We start from the raw sequence: 18,757 nt of genomic DNA, 5'->3' as shown, positions 1-18,757 counted from the left end.
TTATGACAATGATGTATCCGATCTTCTCCGGCATCAATCTGGACTATGGCTCAGTGCTTTGGGCTCAATTGGTCCAAAGTACCCTCTTCACTACACAACACAGAGAGATTTCCTTTGCTTGTTTATGGACAATTATGGTTCAATGGGCGATTAATAAGCTTAACATCCCCGTCCTCGAAGACTCCTATATGGCTGTTATTCATATCTTCCACAATACCAACATAATCTTGGCGGACACTTCAAAATTTTCATTCATCGGATCCATCCCTGAAGTGATGCTTCGTGATGTCCCAGCTGCAAGTGGCGTGTTGCGAGCCTATCGTAGTCTACCCGCCTCTGGTTTTCACCCAATGACCGATGAAATGCGAAAAGTCCTTGACGAGGAGGAAAAACCAAAGAAAGGAGGAAAGAAAAGAGGCGTGAAAGCTGGTCCATCTGAACCTCCTCAAGCTCTGAAAAAGAAGAAGGTCAAGAAATTCGCTTGCATGCCACGAACTCCAATGCCGAGTGACCACGAAGACTTGCAGTCAAACACAGTTTCATAGATTCTTGTTCAAGAAGGAACTCACAACGAACATGATGATACTACTGCATTTTCGCAACCACAAGTCTCACAGCTAGTCTCTTCTAATCCTTAGGTAACTTTTGAAATACCTACCTCTGCTCTGATCGGATATGATTTTTTCCAGGATTTCTCTATTCCTTCACCCACCTCTACTGTCACCACTCCAATAAGCATTGCTTCTTGCCCACCTGTATCTATGAGTGTTTCACATACCCAAACCACTTTCGCACAATCAACTCCATTAACTACAGATTCAACAGGCACCACAACCGCTACCAATGTTGAACCTCCAGTTTCTGTCAACGCATATTATGCGGGGGCAGGGGATTGAAGTTTCACTTTTGGTATTTCTACATCATCACTTTCACCTCTTTGCCAGGACGATCCTGATACAATTTTTGGTGAAGAAGAAGAAGACTTTGGAGGGTTCACTTACAGTCCCTTCAACATAAGGACTGACAGTAATGATGAAGCTCTAGTCACCTAAGGGCAACTGAAGGGCATTAACGAGAAGTTGGATTCGCTGATTCAATCCTCCAAAACCTCAACCACTGATGATTATTTTCTGGCCACAATCAAGTCTTTTCTTGAGACCCTCACCAAAGAACACACTGTCAATCTAGAAAAGACGAATCAAGCTGTTGATGCTTCAGCTTTAGTTTGCAAGGAACTGACTGAAAAAGTTGATAAACTAATTACTGATGCTAGATCCTTCTTGAGCACTTTTCAAAGCTCATTTGAATCAAAAACTGTAAGGGAAAATGAATTTATTTCCAACCTTGGATCTACTCTTCACATAGAGAAAGAAAAGTTTGAAGAATTTCGCACTGGCCTCCAATCCGACAACTCTAAGCTCAACTCCTCCATCTCTTCAAAAATCGATAAGCTTCATGCAGATTTGGCTATGGAGAACAAGATCATGGATCGGCTCGCAGTGAAAACGGAAAAAAGAAAAGTTCTAACTGTCAAGTTGGAACATGCTGAGAAGAAGATCAACGAACTCCTATCTGAAAAGGCTGTAATGAAGAGTTGTGTTGCATATGTGAATGCCTTGTTCTCTAACATAATCGAGACTCGTGAGTCTATGATCATGATTATTGTTAAAAAGCATTTGGTTGAAAAGCTTTGCCCTATGTTCACTATTCTGAATAGGTTACAAGGTATTTCAGAATCAAGCTCACTTCCGAAACAAGGGGGAGACACTATGAAGCAAGCGAAGAAGGAAAACCCTAAACCAACAGTCAAGACAACGACTGAAAACAAACCGAAGCATAATGTAGCTTCGGGTTTGAAAGGAAAAGTAAAGCTCATTGAAGAACCGATCATTGATGACAGCAAAGAAGAAGAGCTTGATGAGCACGAGCTTAAAAGAAGGAAGGTTCGTGAAGCTCAAATGGATGAAAACAATCGGGTTATGAGAGAAGCAGAAGAAAAAGAAAGATCTAAATGTGAAGCTCAAGTCACATTGGAAAGTTGAAAGCTTTTGTTTCCATTGTGGACTTTGGAGCGAATAATGAGCGAGGCTATTGATATTCCAAGCCACTAATGGTTAGAACCCGTTGTATCTTTTGACTTGCAAAATCCTCAAGATTTGAAACTGGATCTTCCGATCACTCTGAAAGCCTTCAAGTTTCGTAGCTTTGTTAAAGTTGTAAATGTCCCTCCAACAGATAGCAGTGCAAATCACTTGCTCTTCTCATTCTACTTGAAGCACACAAAGCCACAGTACGAAACCTGGAGTGCGAAGAAGATAACAGTCGTGAAGGTTTCAGGTACAATCAAAACTGATAGCTTCCTAAACACTCGCTTTAAGGTTGCTAGAGGTTGTATGAGTTAAGTGTATGAGTTCACACTTGCCGATCTTCCTTGCCTGAACTAGTACGATTGGATTATGTGTTCAACATGCTGGATTATGTTGTTCAACATGTTGCTAAAGGATGAACAAAAGTACGGACCAGTTGTTTCTCATCTCAAAAAAATGTTGATCTGCTACATTCAAGAGGTTGGCAAAATGGACGTGGAAATAGCATCTGTCTTGCAAAAGAATCTGTCTGCACTCCCCAAAGAAGCTCCTGAAGACGTTGATAAAATGAAATCGGGGAAGATACGAAAGGATGGCTAGTGTATGACATTTCAAATGATAGAGCGAAGTGATGCTGACTTTCATAAAGTTTGCTTTTTTTTTTCTTGCTGATAAACATCTCTACACCTATTTGTGCCTGCAATACATTTTGGACTTTATGATTAAATGCAGAGGGAACAACAAGGGAGATAAGAAGTGCTTCTCAAATATGATCCTGTGATATATCCAGGTTCGCAAAGCTCTACACAATGTCATTTTGAAACTCTTTGAAGTGCAGAAGCGAACTCCACTATGAAGATCTCCTGCCTGAATTGACCAAAAGGGGGAGATTGTTGTGCCTTAAGTGTTGCGTCATTGTGGTTTACATTTTGTATCCGGGATGGGATTTTCCACCTGTTATTTATTATTAGGGTTTAGCTATTTAAGGTGCATGCATGCACTGTATCTTGTAATCGTCTTTTGTAAACCCTACATGCCTTTACAGTAGCAGTTCTTTATCCAGCTCTCCTAAGGATGTGATATTTAATCATACAAAATATTTGATATTCATTCTGTGTGTCTCAATTCTTTTACCAGTTGAATCTATCGATCATTCAACATTTATTCTCAACACCCATGTGCTCCAAATCGATTTCCCGCTCACGAGCTCTAAAAATCATATCATTTAGGGTCTTGCACCCTAATATACTCACAAACTCCCCAGTGTCATCCTTTAGCATATCATGATACCTCACCTTCTTCATTTCCTCGTCCACTGCATAATACGGAACCAATAAGGCCCTCTCCTGGAACTTGGAAGTGATCTCTTCCACAGTCTCATTTGTCTGGCGTAGATCCTGAAACTCTTGCGCCAACTGCTGCACCTTAATCACCGGTGCAAACTCAGCTCGGAACTTGGTCGAGAAATCATCCCACGACATAGCATCAACAACATCATCACCCACCTCACTTCCTACCTCTTCCCACCAATCTCGTGACATGTCCTTCAAAAGGCAGGAAGCAAATCTGACCTTCACATCCTCGGGGCAGAAACTCGTCCTAAACGTGTTATCCATATCCGCTAACCATCTCCTACTGACAATGGGGTCTTTCTCCCGAGAGAACATGGGAGCTCCACAAGCACGAAACTCACAGAAAGAAAGAGTGCGAGCCCCAACGATAGCCATCACCTCAGCATGGAACGCACTCGAGCACTCATCCACAATTTCCAGAATCCCCTCCTTGACTAAACCAAAGATCACAGGATTTTGCTCCAAAATACCGCAGGTAATCTCTAATGAGATAAACTCCCACATTTGCTTGTTAATCGGCTCAGTACATGCACCTGAGCCAGAACCACAACTAGAAGCTCCTTCCTGATTGCTCATTACCAAACTAAAATACAACATGCAAATGATCAGAACATACACAAGAATCCTCCTCCGACAAGCTTCTTAGATTCTCCAAGACTCTCCTTAATTCGAGTATGGATCTTGTGCTTTCAATAGTACGGGCCCATTACTACCTTCCACATCTATCCATACTTTCCTCAAGAATCATCCTGAATCCTCTAAGTCACCTTCTCAAGCTGATGCACCAAATACTCACTAAACATCACAACTAAACCCATTGAAGTACTTCCTAGGTTCTCCTAGGTTCCCGACCTCACCCACCCCTCAGCTGCTGAAAGATTCCCACCATTGTCAACTATCTACCTCATGAGTATAGTCACATGCAACAGAGTTTAGATAATCCTTTGAGTAAAAGACTCGTTCTTAGAATGGTTGGACTCAAACGAGAGCTGCATAATAGGGCCAAATCCATCACCCTGAGATTATTTAACTAGTGCCACATCTGACTTAACATATTCACTTAGTAGCATATTCACATCACTAAGAGTCCCACAAAGCACAAAGCAAGAAACATTCAGGCAACGGAAAATTTAACCAGCACACACTAATCAAGCCATTATATATATTGATCTGAAAAACCATACTAGCGTGCAATTCTAAAAGCTCATACAATCAAGTATATAAATGCGTCTCTCCTATTATAAAATCTTGAGCAGATCCTTAGCCCTAATCTAGCATGCAGTTATCATAATCATATCATATATCATAATAAACATGTATTGGTATTCTTGGAACCACTTAATTGAGTTCGGCCGATTGCACACATCACACCCCTTTCTTTGATTAGAAACCCCTTTTTAATAAAACATTTATTTTATGAAAATTTTCACAAAACCCTTAGTTTGAGTCAATGCATACCTGAAAGTATGTCCGAATCCCTCAAACCAAGGCTCTGATACCAACTTGTAACATCCTAAAAACGAAGGTAAAAATTTCATTTTTAAAACAACCAACACCCATTTATCATTACTAAAACACTTAAAAGTCCTTCATATTAAAACAATTATCATAGTACAATCTCAAAATCTCAAGGTTGCAGAAAATATGTGTGCATACACTGCGATCAAACCGGGCCCTTCCCTTTCGAAGCAGAAGTACATGAAAACATAAACAACAATTTTAGGCACAAATCTTAGTGAGTTCCCCAAAATACCACACACCAAACATAACATACGAGCCATACATATCATACATATCAAACATGCGATAGAAGGTGCCATGTGTCAACCATAGTCTTGTCATTATGCGACGAGACGTTCACGGTCTGTCATTTCCAGGTCGGCGCCAAAACCCTAGGTCTTACTGACAAGTGTCAGGAGCCACCTCCTGGTCTTCCATGCAAGCATCACAAAGAAAACTAGCATATAATCTCCAACTACTAATCTAAATAACTTCTTGAGTCCACACTCTGGTCTTGCATATACATTTTCTAGTAGCCACCTCTGAGTCTTTCATATAATTGCCAAGGGCCACTCCCTTGTCTTCCTACAATACATAAAAAATAGGGCCGAAATTGGTGCCTTCGACCCATGGAATAGTGAGGAGACTCACCTTGCACTTCTGAATCATTCGGATAATCCCTGATATCTTGTCCGACAATCCCCAAATTATCAATAACCAATAACACCCAACTAACCATTGGAATCGAATCTATATCCTCAATCCATACTTAGGGTAAAAGGCTATTTTACCCCTTATCTAGCCTGGCCCAAGACTAAGGCCCAACATGGCCCAAAAAATCTCATGCTTAACCCTGATCAAACTTCTGGTCAAAGTCAAAGTCAACAGCCCATGTTGACCAAACACATCGAGTTTCCCCTTCGGCATGTCGTGTTCTGCTAACATCCAGTCAGTCGGGAAAAATCCCGACCACGTGCCGTGTCGCCCCTTCAACATGTTGTGTTCACCCCAGATCCAACAACTTAATACGTTAAGTTGTTTTATCTGATATCAAGAGCTCTAAAGCTCAGATCTAGTCCATCATGAGGTGCAAAAGGATAAAGTTTCCAACTTTATCCATTGGGACTACCTAAAAAGATTCAAAACTTAATCCATAAAGCTTAATAGTGCAAGGGCTTAACAAATAAGCACTTAATCCATAAAGACATAGCCCCAAAAACATAGATCTGACTTCATTGAGCTGGAAAACCACGTAAAGTTGCCAAATTTACATTCATGCATGTCTAAAGCTCCTAAGCTTAAAAGGGACTTAATAATTGACTTAATGCATGCATGACACCAAAAATCTCATAAAGCTTTCACCTTTATGCTCAAGGATACCAAAACAACTCACATCTGAAAGAACAAGCCCTTAACGAACTAACACATCCATTAACCCAAAAGGGACCAAAAGCACAACAAACCAACTATGAAGAGATGTAAACAGATACAAGACAAGATGCAAACTTGATATCTTAGAAAGCTTTCCCACATAATGATGATTCCGTATCCAAAGCCTTTTCACCAAGCAAAGTAACTTCAAGATCTCCTCTTCCTTCACAAAGAAAAAAATGAGAACCAAGAAATTCTTGCTAGCTCAAGAGCACAACCAAGAGACTTAAAGATCAATTTTAGGGTTTTAGTTGCAATGGAGGCTGGTAAGGAGGCCAACCATGAGGACTTGAGGCCTTTATATAGGGTGAAACACCCTAAAAATAGGGTTTTCTCCACCGGTTGCCAACACACTACGTAATGGCATAAACACGGCGTGTTGGCCTAAATGAAAGTCGCGTTTCTTGAAATCTAGACACGTTGTGTTGGTTCCTCCAACACACTGTGTCTAACCCTCAAAAGGGGATTTATTCCCAACGATTATTCCTCAAGATTTCGGGTGTTACATTATGTGTGCTCTCGGTTTTACGAATTTTATTTAGATTGGTCAGGCTAACAAGCAACCTATCTAAAATTCACTTTTTATGAAACGTAGAGTCGTGTCGGTTTAATCGTGAAACCTCGAAGAAGCATAACTTCTTCATACGAAGTCAGATTTCAACATTTTTTATATGTATGAAATATTTATCACATATATTATAACTTTTGTTAAGATTATTTATCCTAAATAATCTTCTACCAAAAATTTGTTTTATTGCTAATTATATATATATATATATATATATATATATATATATATATATATATATATATATATATATATATATATATATATATATATATCGTCCAACTCGAATCTACGGGGGTTACAAAATATGATTTCAGTTGTTTGTTTGTTTTTTTCTATTTCAATGAAATTGGGAAGTCAAAATTTGTTGCTATTTCATTGGCGTTTGTATAATTGGCTACATTTTTGAAAAATACAATGATGTAATAGAACGAAATGAAAGTAGGCTGCTAAAATAAATAGATATATGAAAGTAGGTTATTATTTCTTACAATTCAGATGTTATTCACTATTGGATTAAATGAATAGGTCCAAAATATGGATGTTGTATCTTCTTGGACTTCTACATGGAAAACTCTTGACCCATGTAAAGCATAGGCCCCTTTTATAGTTATTATTATTTTATGGAATAACTTTGTAATAAATAATTTTCTTTCACACACCAATAAACTTGAATTTCCTATAAGCATATATAATTGTTTTACGTATATGCATGAAGACTATATAAATTATCATAAAACTATAGGAGAGAGTATTCGAGACTAAGTTGCATAACATCACAACAATTTTAGAAAACCAACTTGGGTTCTTGTTTGGGAAGTCCACAGATGATGCGAAAAATAAGGATTTTCATCTAACTGGATGAATTGTATGATAATGTACACTGTGATCCGATTTGGAGAACCTTGGAAGCTAGAGAGATCTCGAGTAGATATGGTTTGGATTTCGTGTTATGTGTTGTTGGACTATGCCATGCTTTCAGACCGCGGTCAGGTTTGGCTCTCAATATGTATTTCTTTTCTTTGATCTTATACGATCTATCTCACAAGATCAATGGGGAAGTTCCTTGGTGTATGCTCTTTTTCAATGTTGTTGTGTTGGTGCCAAGTCTAGGATCGAGTTGATTGCTTGGTTAGACATATGGATAAAAACGATAATAGAGAAAGGGCTACGAATCAAGATTGTGAAAACGAAGTATCTATGCTATAATTTTAGTGGGGTGTTGAATGCTGAAGGAGTAGACATAATTATATGGGATCAATTTCTTTTCCCGAAAGAGATCTCCAAGTATTTAGGGTCTATGATGCATAAGGGAAGGGTGGAGGTAAACATCATTCATCGTATAAATGCATGTTGGTTAAACTGAAGTGCAACATTTGGAGTTTTATATGACAAGAAGGTTATGTTGAAACTAAAGGAGAACTTTTACAAACTATAGGTTAGGTCTGCCATAATATAGGGTTTGTAATTTGGTCGAGCAATAAGGAACACGGGAGGAAGATGGATGTAGCAAAAATGAGGATGTTGAGATGGACCTACGTTAAATTTTGCTAGATAGGACATCGAACATACTTATCAATGATTTATTAGTCGTGGCACTATGCATCAAAAAATTGATGGAACGACGATTAAGATGGTATGGACATGTCCAAAATTGGCTACCATCATCGACGATATGGATAGTAGAGTTATACTGATGGTAAAAGGGGTAGAGAACATCCTCGAAGGAAGTAAGAGGATACTTAAGGTTCAAAATGGATGAGCTTGCTATTTCTGAGGACATGACTCCATATAGGAGTGTGTAGGTGGCATAGACCCCTTATATGTTTTGTCTATGATCTTTATTGTTGTTATCTGCTTCTTGCTCATATGCTTGTATTGTAATTTTCTCGTGTATGTGCTTTATTATGTCGATAACTTACTATCCCCTTGTTTAATGTTTTACCATATTTACAAGTTCTCAGATCCATACACTTCTTTTATTATTTCACTCATATTCATGTCTTGGTGCTCGCTTGGACTTACTCCCCATTTGGTTGGATCATCTACAAGTAAGTTTTTGCACATTTTGAAGGCATCTATGTGATGCAGTATGCAGTTGTGACTTTCAATATCTAGCTTACACCTAACCATTCTAATGGGATTAACAAAGTTTGTTTGTGTTTTATGGTGTTAATACTTTAAAGTAGATAGTGTGGATCATCTTTTGTATAAACTTTATAATTTGAATTTTTTTATTAATATACTTCAATTGTTCTCAATTAACTAGTGTTATATTTCACAACTAAAGCTATCTAATAATTGATTGTATATGTGATTTGCTTAAATTTAATCAATTAAACTCCATGATCTTCACTCTTTTTTTTTGTCAATTTTGAGGACAATAGCATAAAATAGTGTGCTTTTTGTAATCATAATCACATAAATCCATGATAGTTATACAAATAAAACCACAAAAATAAAAAGAAAAAACAGTGACAATTTTCTAGAAAGAAGCCCAAGCCAAAAATCTTTTGCAAAGCCCACAAAACCTGTCATATGTGAGTAGTGAGTGAATACTTCCATTTTAATTTATGTATAAAATGTGCTTTAGACAAAAATCTCGCACATGGAGTTAAATGTAACTTTGATATGGTTTTATATAGAAGATTAAATATTAAAGAGTAAGCACATTTAAAATATTTTTATTTATGATCATGGTTGTAGAATTCGCTACTCGGTATGTGTTCGACCGACTACCAAGTAGCGATACTCAGGAGTACTCAGATTCGCTAATTCATGTAAAAATATTTTTAGAGAAATTACATATATCAAAACCAGGAGTAAAAACCATAAGTTTACTAAAATGTATAACAAAATTAGATACACATTAATATACAAAAATTGAAAAACAAACAATAGTCTTACTTTGTGAATAATTACTGAAAATTGAAGATATATATATATATATATATATATATATATATATATATATATATATATATATATATATATATATATATATATATATATATATATATATATATATATAGTAATAATCACATATGTGTGTGTTAAATAATAAATCGTTATGTATATTATACATATTAATCACCGAGTTGGCATAGTTTTACAATAATGTTCGCTTCAGTAAGGGGACGATCGGGAAGTACCCAAATTCTGTAACTCGCCTCAGTAAGGGGTCGAGTAGGGAGTATTCGGTCGAGTAATCGTCAAACCCAACGAGTTTTACAACACTGTTTATGATTGTGAATCAAAAGTCATGAGTTTCAATCGAACTTTATTAGATTTTTAGAAATTATTAATATGCGAGACACTTATTAATGTAATTTGCTACAAGTCTTATAGTGTAATTCCTTTCATCTCAAACTTTTCCCAATTATTGATTTTATTATTATTATTATTATTATTATTATTATTATTATTATTATTATTATTATGGAAAAAATGAATATACCCTTGAGATTATATAGGTCTACGTACCCAATATTTAATACTTCGTGGTTTTAAGAAGCAAATAACCATCACAAGCTTTTTGACTTTGCCTCTTTGTTGGCGTGCTTCCATTCGTCCTCTTTCCTCTATCAAAAATGGGTTTTCTCCTTTCAACACTTCTATGTCAATTATCTAAGAACCCAATATTGGATTCGAAAGTCACCAACATTAGTAGTGGTTACATGGTATACAATATTTTCCTTTTTATTTGAAAATCATCAATATCTAGGATTCAAAGTAGTTGAGGAACAAATATACTATAATGTAACATATCAGGTAACATTTTGACATTAGATTCGATTAATTTTTTCCAAAGTCTTGTTTTTCTAAATGGAGTTTGACGTAAATGTTTGTAATTTTGGACTTCTTTGGTGACAAATCTGGAGTGAAGAATGCCCTAAAGGTGTTTGACAAAATATTTATAAGAAATGTGGTTTTCTCTCATGCTTAAATATTACCTTCATATAATCAAGCTTTTCTTATTTGATATCTTCAACGTACATCCCCTGCTATATGTGTTATAATGAAAAATTAAGAAAATTAACTACCAATTTTACCTGCTTATGCTTGTTATTTGATCAAAAAGTATTATCAACAGATAAACATGGAGAATACTTTAAAAAATTAATATCTTGCCTTTGGTAATCAATTTCAATTCTTATTTCTACAACCTTACTTAGATTAAACGTGAGTTATTTTGTTTTGGTAGCACAATGCCTTGGCTTCATTTTCTTAATAGATAATGAAGAACCTGCCCTTAGTTGTTGGTTTTTCAGGGTATATTTATTGTGTTTTTCTTTAAATATCAACTATTGTTTTTAGTCAGTCTTGTTTGATTTTCATTGTCCTAGTTATTCAACTAATCATCTTGCAATTGTGATCATGGGCTCTTTATTTTGACTCAATAATGTTGAAATCCGGTTTGGATGAATTTAGCGTTCATTGATTAGTTTTTATTTAAGTTTAATGGGTTTCTAAATATGATTTAAAATCTTGACTCTTTGTGAAACAATGGTTTGTATTAGTGTTGAATGGTTGTGATTTACAGATAGGAAAACTTCCATCAGGTAAAACCTAATTACATCTCTAAATTGATATTTGTGGCTATCTTCTCTACTCTCCAGTGCTTAATATTTGAGGTACTTAAGAAGGCATTTAACACTGATTCCAAAGACAATAATATGGAAAATCAAGAAGAGGATCGCATCAGAACACATATCTCGACTTCTATAGTGCTGAGTTTAGAGCTCAAACACATTTATTTGGGTCCATGTTTCATCTCTTAATGTGTTGCGTGGAAATAAAATTTGGTGTCAGTATATATTTATATGGTCTATTATTGTAACTATTTAAGTTTTATCAAGTCAGAACTCAAAGTTGTATGTTTGTTTAATTGTTCTATGACTATATAGAGAGTTGATGGACATAATTGTAACCTGGTATAATCACAAGTTTTTTAAAAAAAGCATTGTTTTGATTGTTACATTATTTTGATTTATTTCTTACCGAAAGAAATGTATTTTTTTGACAAACATACTAAATTTGTGTGTATGCTTCTCATTCATGCATTATACGTCTTCACATGCCACATGTGAGTATTTGAAACTTTAGTCATTTTTTTAAAAGACTGGATTTCATCAATACAACACCAAGGGCAAAATAGTCAACTCTTAGAAAAAAGGAAGGCATCCATGTATTACTCCACTAGTTAAAGGTTAGACCCGGATATAGAAAACCAACGTAGCGACAGAGGAAATAGAAGCAATGGCAATATTACACATGAACTCTAACAATATAGCACCAGGGGAAAAATGGGAGTTGGATGTTGGTTATGTTTCAAAAGAAAAATATGATCATACATTTGTTAAAAATATAAGTACATTGCTCATTTTTTATTAAAAAAAAAGAGGTAAGTACATTGCTATACAACAACCCAAACTTTTCCTTCACATATTCTACAAATACCTACCAAAATGTGTACAATAAAAATTGTTTATATATCTATAATCGAAGCCATTCCACTTCTACTTTGGGCCTATTATACATAAACAATCAAAAGATTCTATTAAATTTGCACCAAGATAACCAAATATGGTATGTAATCTCCAAGAACAAACCTCAAGAACAAGCCTTAAGAACTTAAGGATAAGGAAGTTCAAGTCACATAAACAACACGACCAAATGCGAAGAATCTCAATTGCTAATTATAATTAAAAATGACAAATACACTCAAATTTCGGATAAATATCAAAAGTGGGTTGCTATTTTAGCTCAATCCAAAAAAATAATACTTTTCTTCTATACATCTTTTGTCAACATATACATGCTTTTTTGTTGGTGGTTCAATGATTCTCACATTTGGTGGGTGCTTCTGTAACAGCCCAAAAACTTAGGTAAAAATTTTCATTTAATAATTAGAAATAACATCCATTATGTTTTCCAAAAATTTCATTACATAACACATTGTTCAAGAGATCATAGTATCCAAAACAACTATTGCGGAATACTAGAGAGTGCACGTTGTGCAATCAAACCAGGCCCTTGCCCTTAGAACCACAAGTACCTGAAACACCCAACAAAACTTTAAGCACACGCTTAGTGAGTTTCCTAAAATACACAAATCACATAATCATATAATTCCATACACATATACACACAAAACTGCCATAGACTGCCTCCATGGTCTTCAGCCGGGATGTCATGGGCTACCCCCATGGTCTTAAGCCTAAGGCTCATGGGCTCCCCGACATTGTCTTATCAGGTGCCATGGGCTCCCCCATGGTCTTCACGTAAATCAATACATACCAAACAACAAACCATTGTATAATCAACTATAGAGATTTCACATCAAGTAAGGGGTCGGCATCGGTGCCTTCGACCCCTTTGGTATAGTGAGAATACTTACCTCAGACTGCTGAACACAAAAGCTGCTCGACTACTAGCCCAAAATATCACACTGAAAAAATATACAAAACATCCTAATTATAATTGAGTCACAACTTGGACAAAGTCCCAACATCTTGATCTAAGGCCCACTATGAAAGCCCAAATGTCTAACCTACATTAATGGGCTCAAGATCAAAGTCCAAACTACAATGGCCCACATGGCCCAATCATAACATCAATGCCCCAACTAGAACAAAAGTCCAATAACTCTGAATGGGACAAGGCCCAAGGCTGAATAGGACCCAATAACCTTGCAAGTCCAACGAATAACAACTCTCTTGTTGTGCGTACGCCCAGCGCACCGCATCAGTATGCTTTGTATACTCGACCCTTTGGTCGTACGCGCTACATACTCAGCCTTACGCCCAGAGTACAACCAGCATATGCACAAAAGTCTATTAAGAGCTTAATACTTAAAATTTCAATGTCCAACTTCAAATCTGAGTCTATTAAGATGTCCTAAGGCATAAAGTTGGCAACTTTATGCCCTTTCATACAACATGGGTCCCCAATACGTCATTTCTTCCATTAAGACCACATTTGAGAACTTAAACTCATGCATAGTCTCAATACAACCTTCAAGATGGAAACTTTATGCAACAAGCATGCTCAAGGAACTTAGATTTAACAATCCTAGTCTCTAGAGTTGCATAACTCACAAAAGAGGGACTAAGAACCAAAAATGGACTTCATAACAAAACCCTAACTCAAACTAGCAAAAGAGATGGCAAGGTTTGAGCTTTTTGCATCCACAAGCTACCTAATGAGGTCCAAATGCAGGATCCAAAAGCTTTTCCACGTCCAAGGCTTGTTTCCACTTCCTTCTCCTTGATAGAACGCCAAAAAGGAGGTGTTTGAGGCACTCACAAGCTCAAGATACAAACACAAAGGATTTTAGGGTTTTAGGGACGATTGGAAGTGATGGAGGTTGGTTAGGGTAAGGTCTAAATGACTTAAGAACGTTTATATAGGTCACAAATCCAAATATTATGGTTTTGGTCTTCAGCCACATACACCCCGCGTACCCCTTTCACCCTACATATGTGGTACACCTGTTGGGTTTTGGTATAATACAACATCCTATGGTGCACATACGACCCTAAAACCTTGGATCTATGTTTTCACTAATTATACATGCAAATGGTTTCCAAGGCATTAAACGTATAACTAGCATGCATTTGACATAAACCATATAATATACTAGTTTGGGAAACATACCTTTTATGTGACTTGAAGTCTTGATGTATTTGGCCTTAAGAGCTTAGCACCAATAGTATGAAATGCCTCAAATGGAATCACAACACACCTAGGACAAAGGTGGCTCTTGAGAGAGAATTCCATGAACCAAAACACCTCCATATTTCTCTAAGAAAAGAAATTGTGATTTTGGCTATGGAGTAACCTATTTATATGTAGGATTCCAAGGGTCATGGGTATAACCCATAATCCATACCCATGGGTTTTATGATCCATGGTTCATGTGGCCCAATTCTTTATGTATCCATGCATAAACTTGGTCCAACATGGGTCATAAGCCCAACACATATAAATATAACTAATTATCATAATTAGTCCCCATAGATTTAATTAGTCTCTTTTGATCACTAAATTAATTCCAAATTAATTCTTCATCGATACTAATTAAAACATATGATTTTATATTAATATATTATAACTTATAATATATTAATAAACCATAAATAACCTTCTCTCAAAAGTCCATCCTAAAAAATTGTCCTAATGATATGCAACCCAAATGGACCATGCTACTCTCGGGTCAAGTACATACCAATAATAGTTATGGGCTTAGACATCTAATCCAACAGTCTCCCACTTGGATAAGTCTAAAACTATTATTGCAAGTACGACTTCATAACCTGACTAGCAATCGTAGCTCTTAAAGCCGCTGTTGAACTCTGAACAAATCAATGACGCGTCCATTAGATAAGGGATCATATATTCCTCCATTCTAGATATCATATGGACTGAGACATGGATTATAATCATTCTCTCTGTCCATTTGTTGTTTCCCGATTTCCGATTTATGACGACTGACTAATTGAACAAATCAAATCAGTCCTGGCCAGGCTGAGCACTTCCATTTGTCATCATCAAATCATCGAGGGGCCCACGGATATCGCTTTTATCCTGAAGGTAAAAGGAATGGATAAACTTTGACTCATATGGCTTGTTCTACTACTTGTTGAATCATACACAAAGGCACGTTTTATAACATCGAGTTACCAATGCATTTTCGTGCAATCAATGTATAACCAACTCATAGTAACAACTCATATCTCTAGGTTTGAAGAATATAAGATATTATCATCTCATGATCACTCGTGATAAAATCCATGAAGTGATTCCAATGAGCGCGGGTTGAATCCAATACTCAGAACTTATGAGCACTCATGAGTGTTGTAGCACCACCCTTTTCCAACATCTTAGACCTCTACAAACCAAACCCATGACATTCTTGATTCATATCTACTTCCAACATATGACCGACTGTGGATGGTTTGAATAACTTAGTCAATCAGAACAATGAGCTAGTTATTCTGGAAGTCAAAACATGCAAAGTGAAACACAATAATAATCGAATCCAATATGGTATCAGAACTTCTGAATATAAATAAAACACCTTTTATTTATCACCATATGATTACATATTATTCATTGTATATTGTTTCAGCTGTCAACTTTATTCTGAATTAAAAAAATAGTTGTCCCATGCTCCAAGCATGTACACTATGTTTTTCTAAACACTAGTCATGCCACACACCAAGTATGCATACTATGTTTGTCTATGATCTTTACTTTGTGAAATAGATCAATTGAACATAACTCCAATGATTCTCATTTCACAGTCCCAAATCTTACTGCGAGTGCAAGAATTCCAAGTTCATGCCATTTACTGAGATCTGTTAGATTCTAAACTTATATGCATTGATCCTCTTGTAATGATTATGCACAAATTCACAAAGACTTGGCAACAATCATAACATCCTTCTTGCATTAAGTTTCCTAATTATACAGATTGAATACTTTCTAACTTTGAAGCATTTTCAAATTCCATTTTGACTATCACTTCTGAATAAGAATTGCCTCCTTATAGATTATGTCAATATGGTCCTTCCAGAATTAATACCATACTTCCAACTGTCCTTGAGCAACCAATGTTTGGTAAACCTGAGATTGTCCTCAACAATTGCTTAATCATTTTAGTCATATCAAATTCTAGACCTTTTTCCCATCTTCATGCCCCAGGCATTTGGAAAAACTTAGAAAGAGTGAATATAGCACATGTAATCAATCCTATATCCGAAGCAAATGGGACACGATTCATGATGTCTCACATAAAGACTTAACTAGTCTTTTGCAATAATATTTCCATTTCTATTTGACAAGTTCTCATAATTCAGATTATGAAAAGGGATGTCGTAATCATAATCGAATTTTAGAACGCAAATAATGAACCCATATATAGAATATCCTTATGTTGAGCCATCCCAACATGAAATTCATATATATTCTTGACTAAATACGATTAAGACCTCAATCTAAGCTTTTAGATTTGAGATGAAGTATAATTTCCTCTCCCTTAATTATAGCAAAACAACTTTTTCAACCCCTGCAACCTCACAAATTGAAACTTTTGTTTTCTATAATTAACATTGCTAACTTGCAATACTTATCATAATTATCATGCTCCCACTAACATGATGATTATTAGCATAACACTTATGCTCTCACTAGCTTTGACATGTACCCAGAAATCAACTAAACTTCTAGAAATCAATACTTTATTGACTTTCTTACCAAAGTTCAGATTTCTAATACTAGATTGCCTTGATAAGACTTTATCAATATCATACACCTCTCTTTGATAGCTCACATGTGTGTCTAAACAATTATGAAGAGGGATGTCGTAATCATAATGTTTAGACCTTTTGTCATTCCCACAATTTCTATCTACTCAAAATCTACTTAGTGAAAGAGTTTCCTTACCATCATTTTCATGAATCGAAGAGAAACCTTATGACACTTAGATTTAATGGTGTATGTGTTCTTATCCATGTGATTTGTCAAAACCATAGTCACAAGACAAGGATAATGACAAATCCAAACTCATATGGATTGAACCTATGCAATCTTAACTTCTTGCCACCTGGCAGCTCAAGGGCCTATCATTGCTTCCAAGTAGTTATGAAAACAATTGAGAACATGTAGAACTCAAATGTATAGCCAACTTAACTGGAATGGGCACAGAAATGTCAGCACGATAGGTTATAAACCTCTACTTGTGTGCTAGAGATGAAATACAGGTTTTATTCTTGATTACTTCTTGAAACCTTTTTCAGGATCTTTTAGACTCCCACTGTCTCCTTGACCTATACGACTTTCTTGCCAAATATTCAAGAGATAGTGTGGATTCTAATCAAGACAGATACTTAACACAATTAGCCTTAGTTGGTCTTTGTTTTATCCAAAACATCACAACTTACCAATTTCAAATGTACAAGAGTAGAAAACTTTTACTCTTACATTTGACAAGTGTTTTAAACCATCTTTAAGACATGTCACTCAAGTTACAATCTTAGAGTATAACTCTATGAATTGTTTTGGAATGAAGTATGAATCATCTTCTTGATTTAACCACTTCAACAATTCATAACTCCTCTTCTTAACTATCAAAATGTACTTAGAGGATGAATTGTGATAAGGTCTCAAAATCATTAAGATAACCTTAAAACATGATACTAAAGTACTCTCCCATCTTTTCAGATTTGAGAAACTTTTATCCTTCTGCCTAATTTGATTCTTCTTATTCGTTCTGTCATACATTGAAAATTTTCCAATTTTTCAGAATTATACTTAAGCTTGTAAGTATAATCATATTTACTAAACCTTAGTAAATCATGACGAATAGTCTTATCCATCTTTTGTGGTGGACTTTGACAAGTGCACAAGAAAGTGTACTTGATCCCTTAGTCCTTCTCTTGATTCACACATCCATGTGAACAAGTAGTTAGTCTTAATTTTTTCAATGCTCGAAAGTTCTCATTCATTATACTATACAACTTGCATGATTCCAAGTTTCGGTCCAATTGAAACTTGGGTGATGAGAATCTTTCCTTATTTGGTAAATTTAGACATTACCACAAATGAACGAATCAAATTCATATTTCCAATATTGCTATAAACATACAAACATCAAGTTTTCATGAATGCCATTTTAAGGAGATAAAAATAAAGTAAAACAAAATTTTATTTATTTTAAAATGCGGAAAAAACTTTTTCCTTACAATGTAACTTGAAATGAAAACTATGTTATTACTTGTTTCCTAGCAATCTATCATAACTCCTAAGAGTAGCTC

The sequence above is a fragment of the Lactuca sativa genome, chromosome 4, assembly GCF_002870075.4.
Source record: "Lactuca sativa cultivar Salinas chromosome 4, Lsat_Salinas_v11, whole genome shotgun sequence".
In the NCBI taxonomy this organism is placed as follows: Eukaryota; Viridiplantae; Streptophyta; class Magnoliopsida; order Asterales; family Asteraceae; genus Lactuca; species Lactuca sativa.
The sequence above is the reverse complement of the archived record's forward strand: the minus strand, read 5'-3'. Positions refer to the sequence as shown.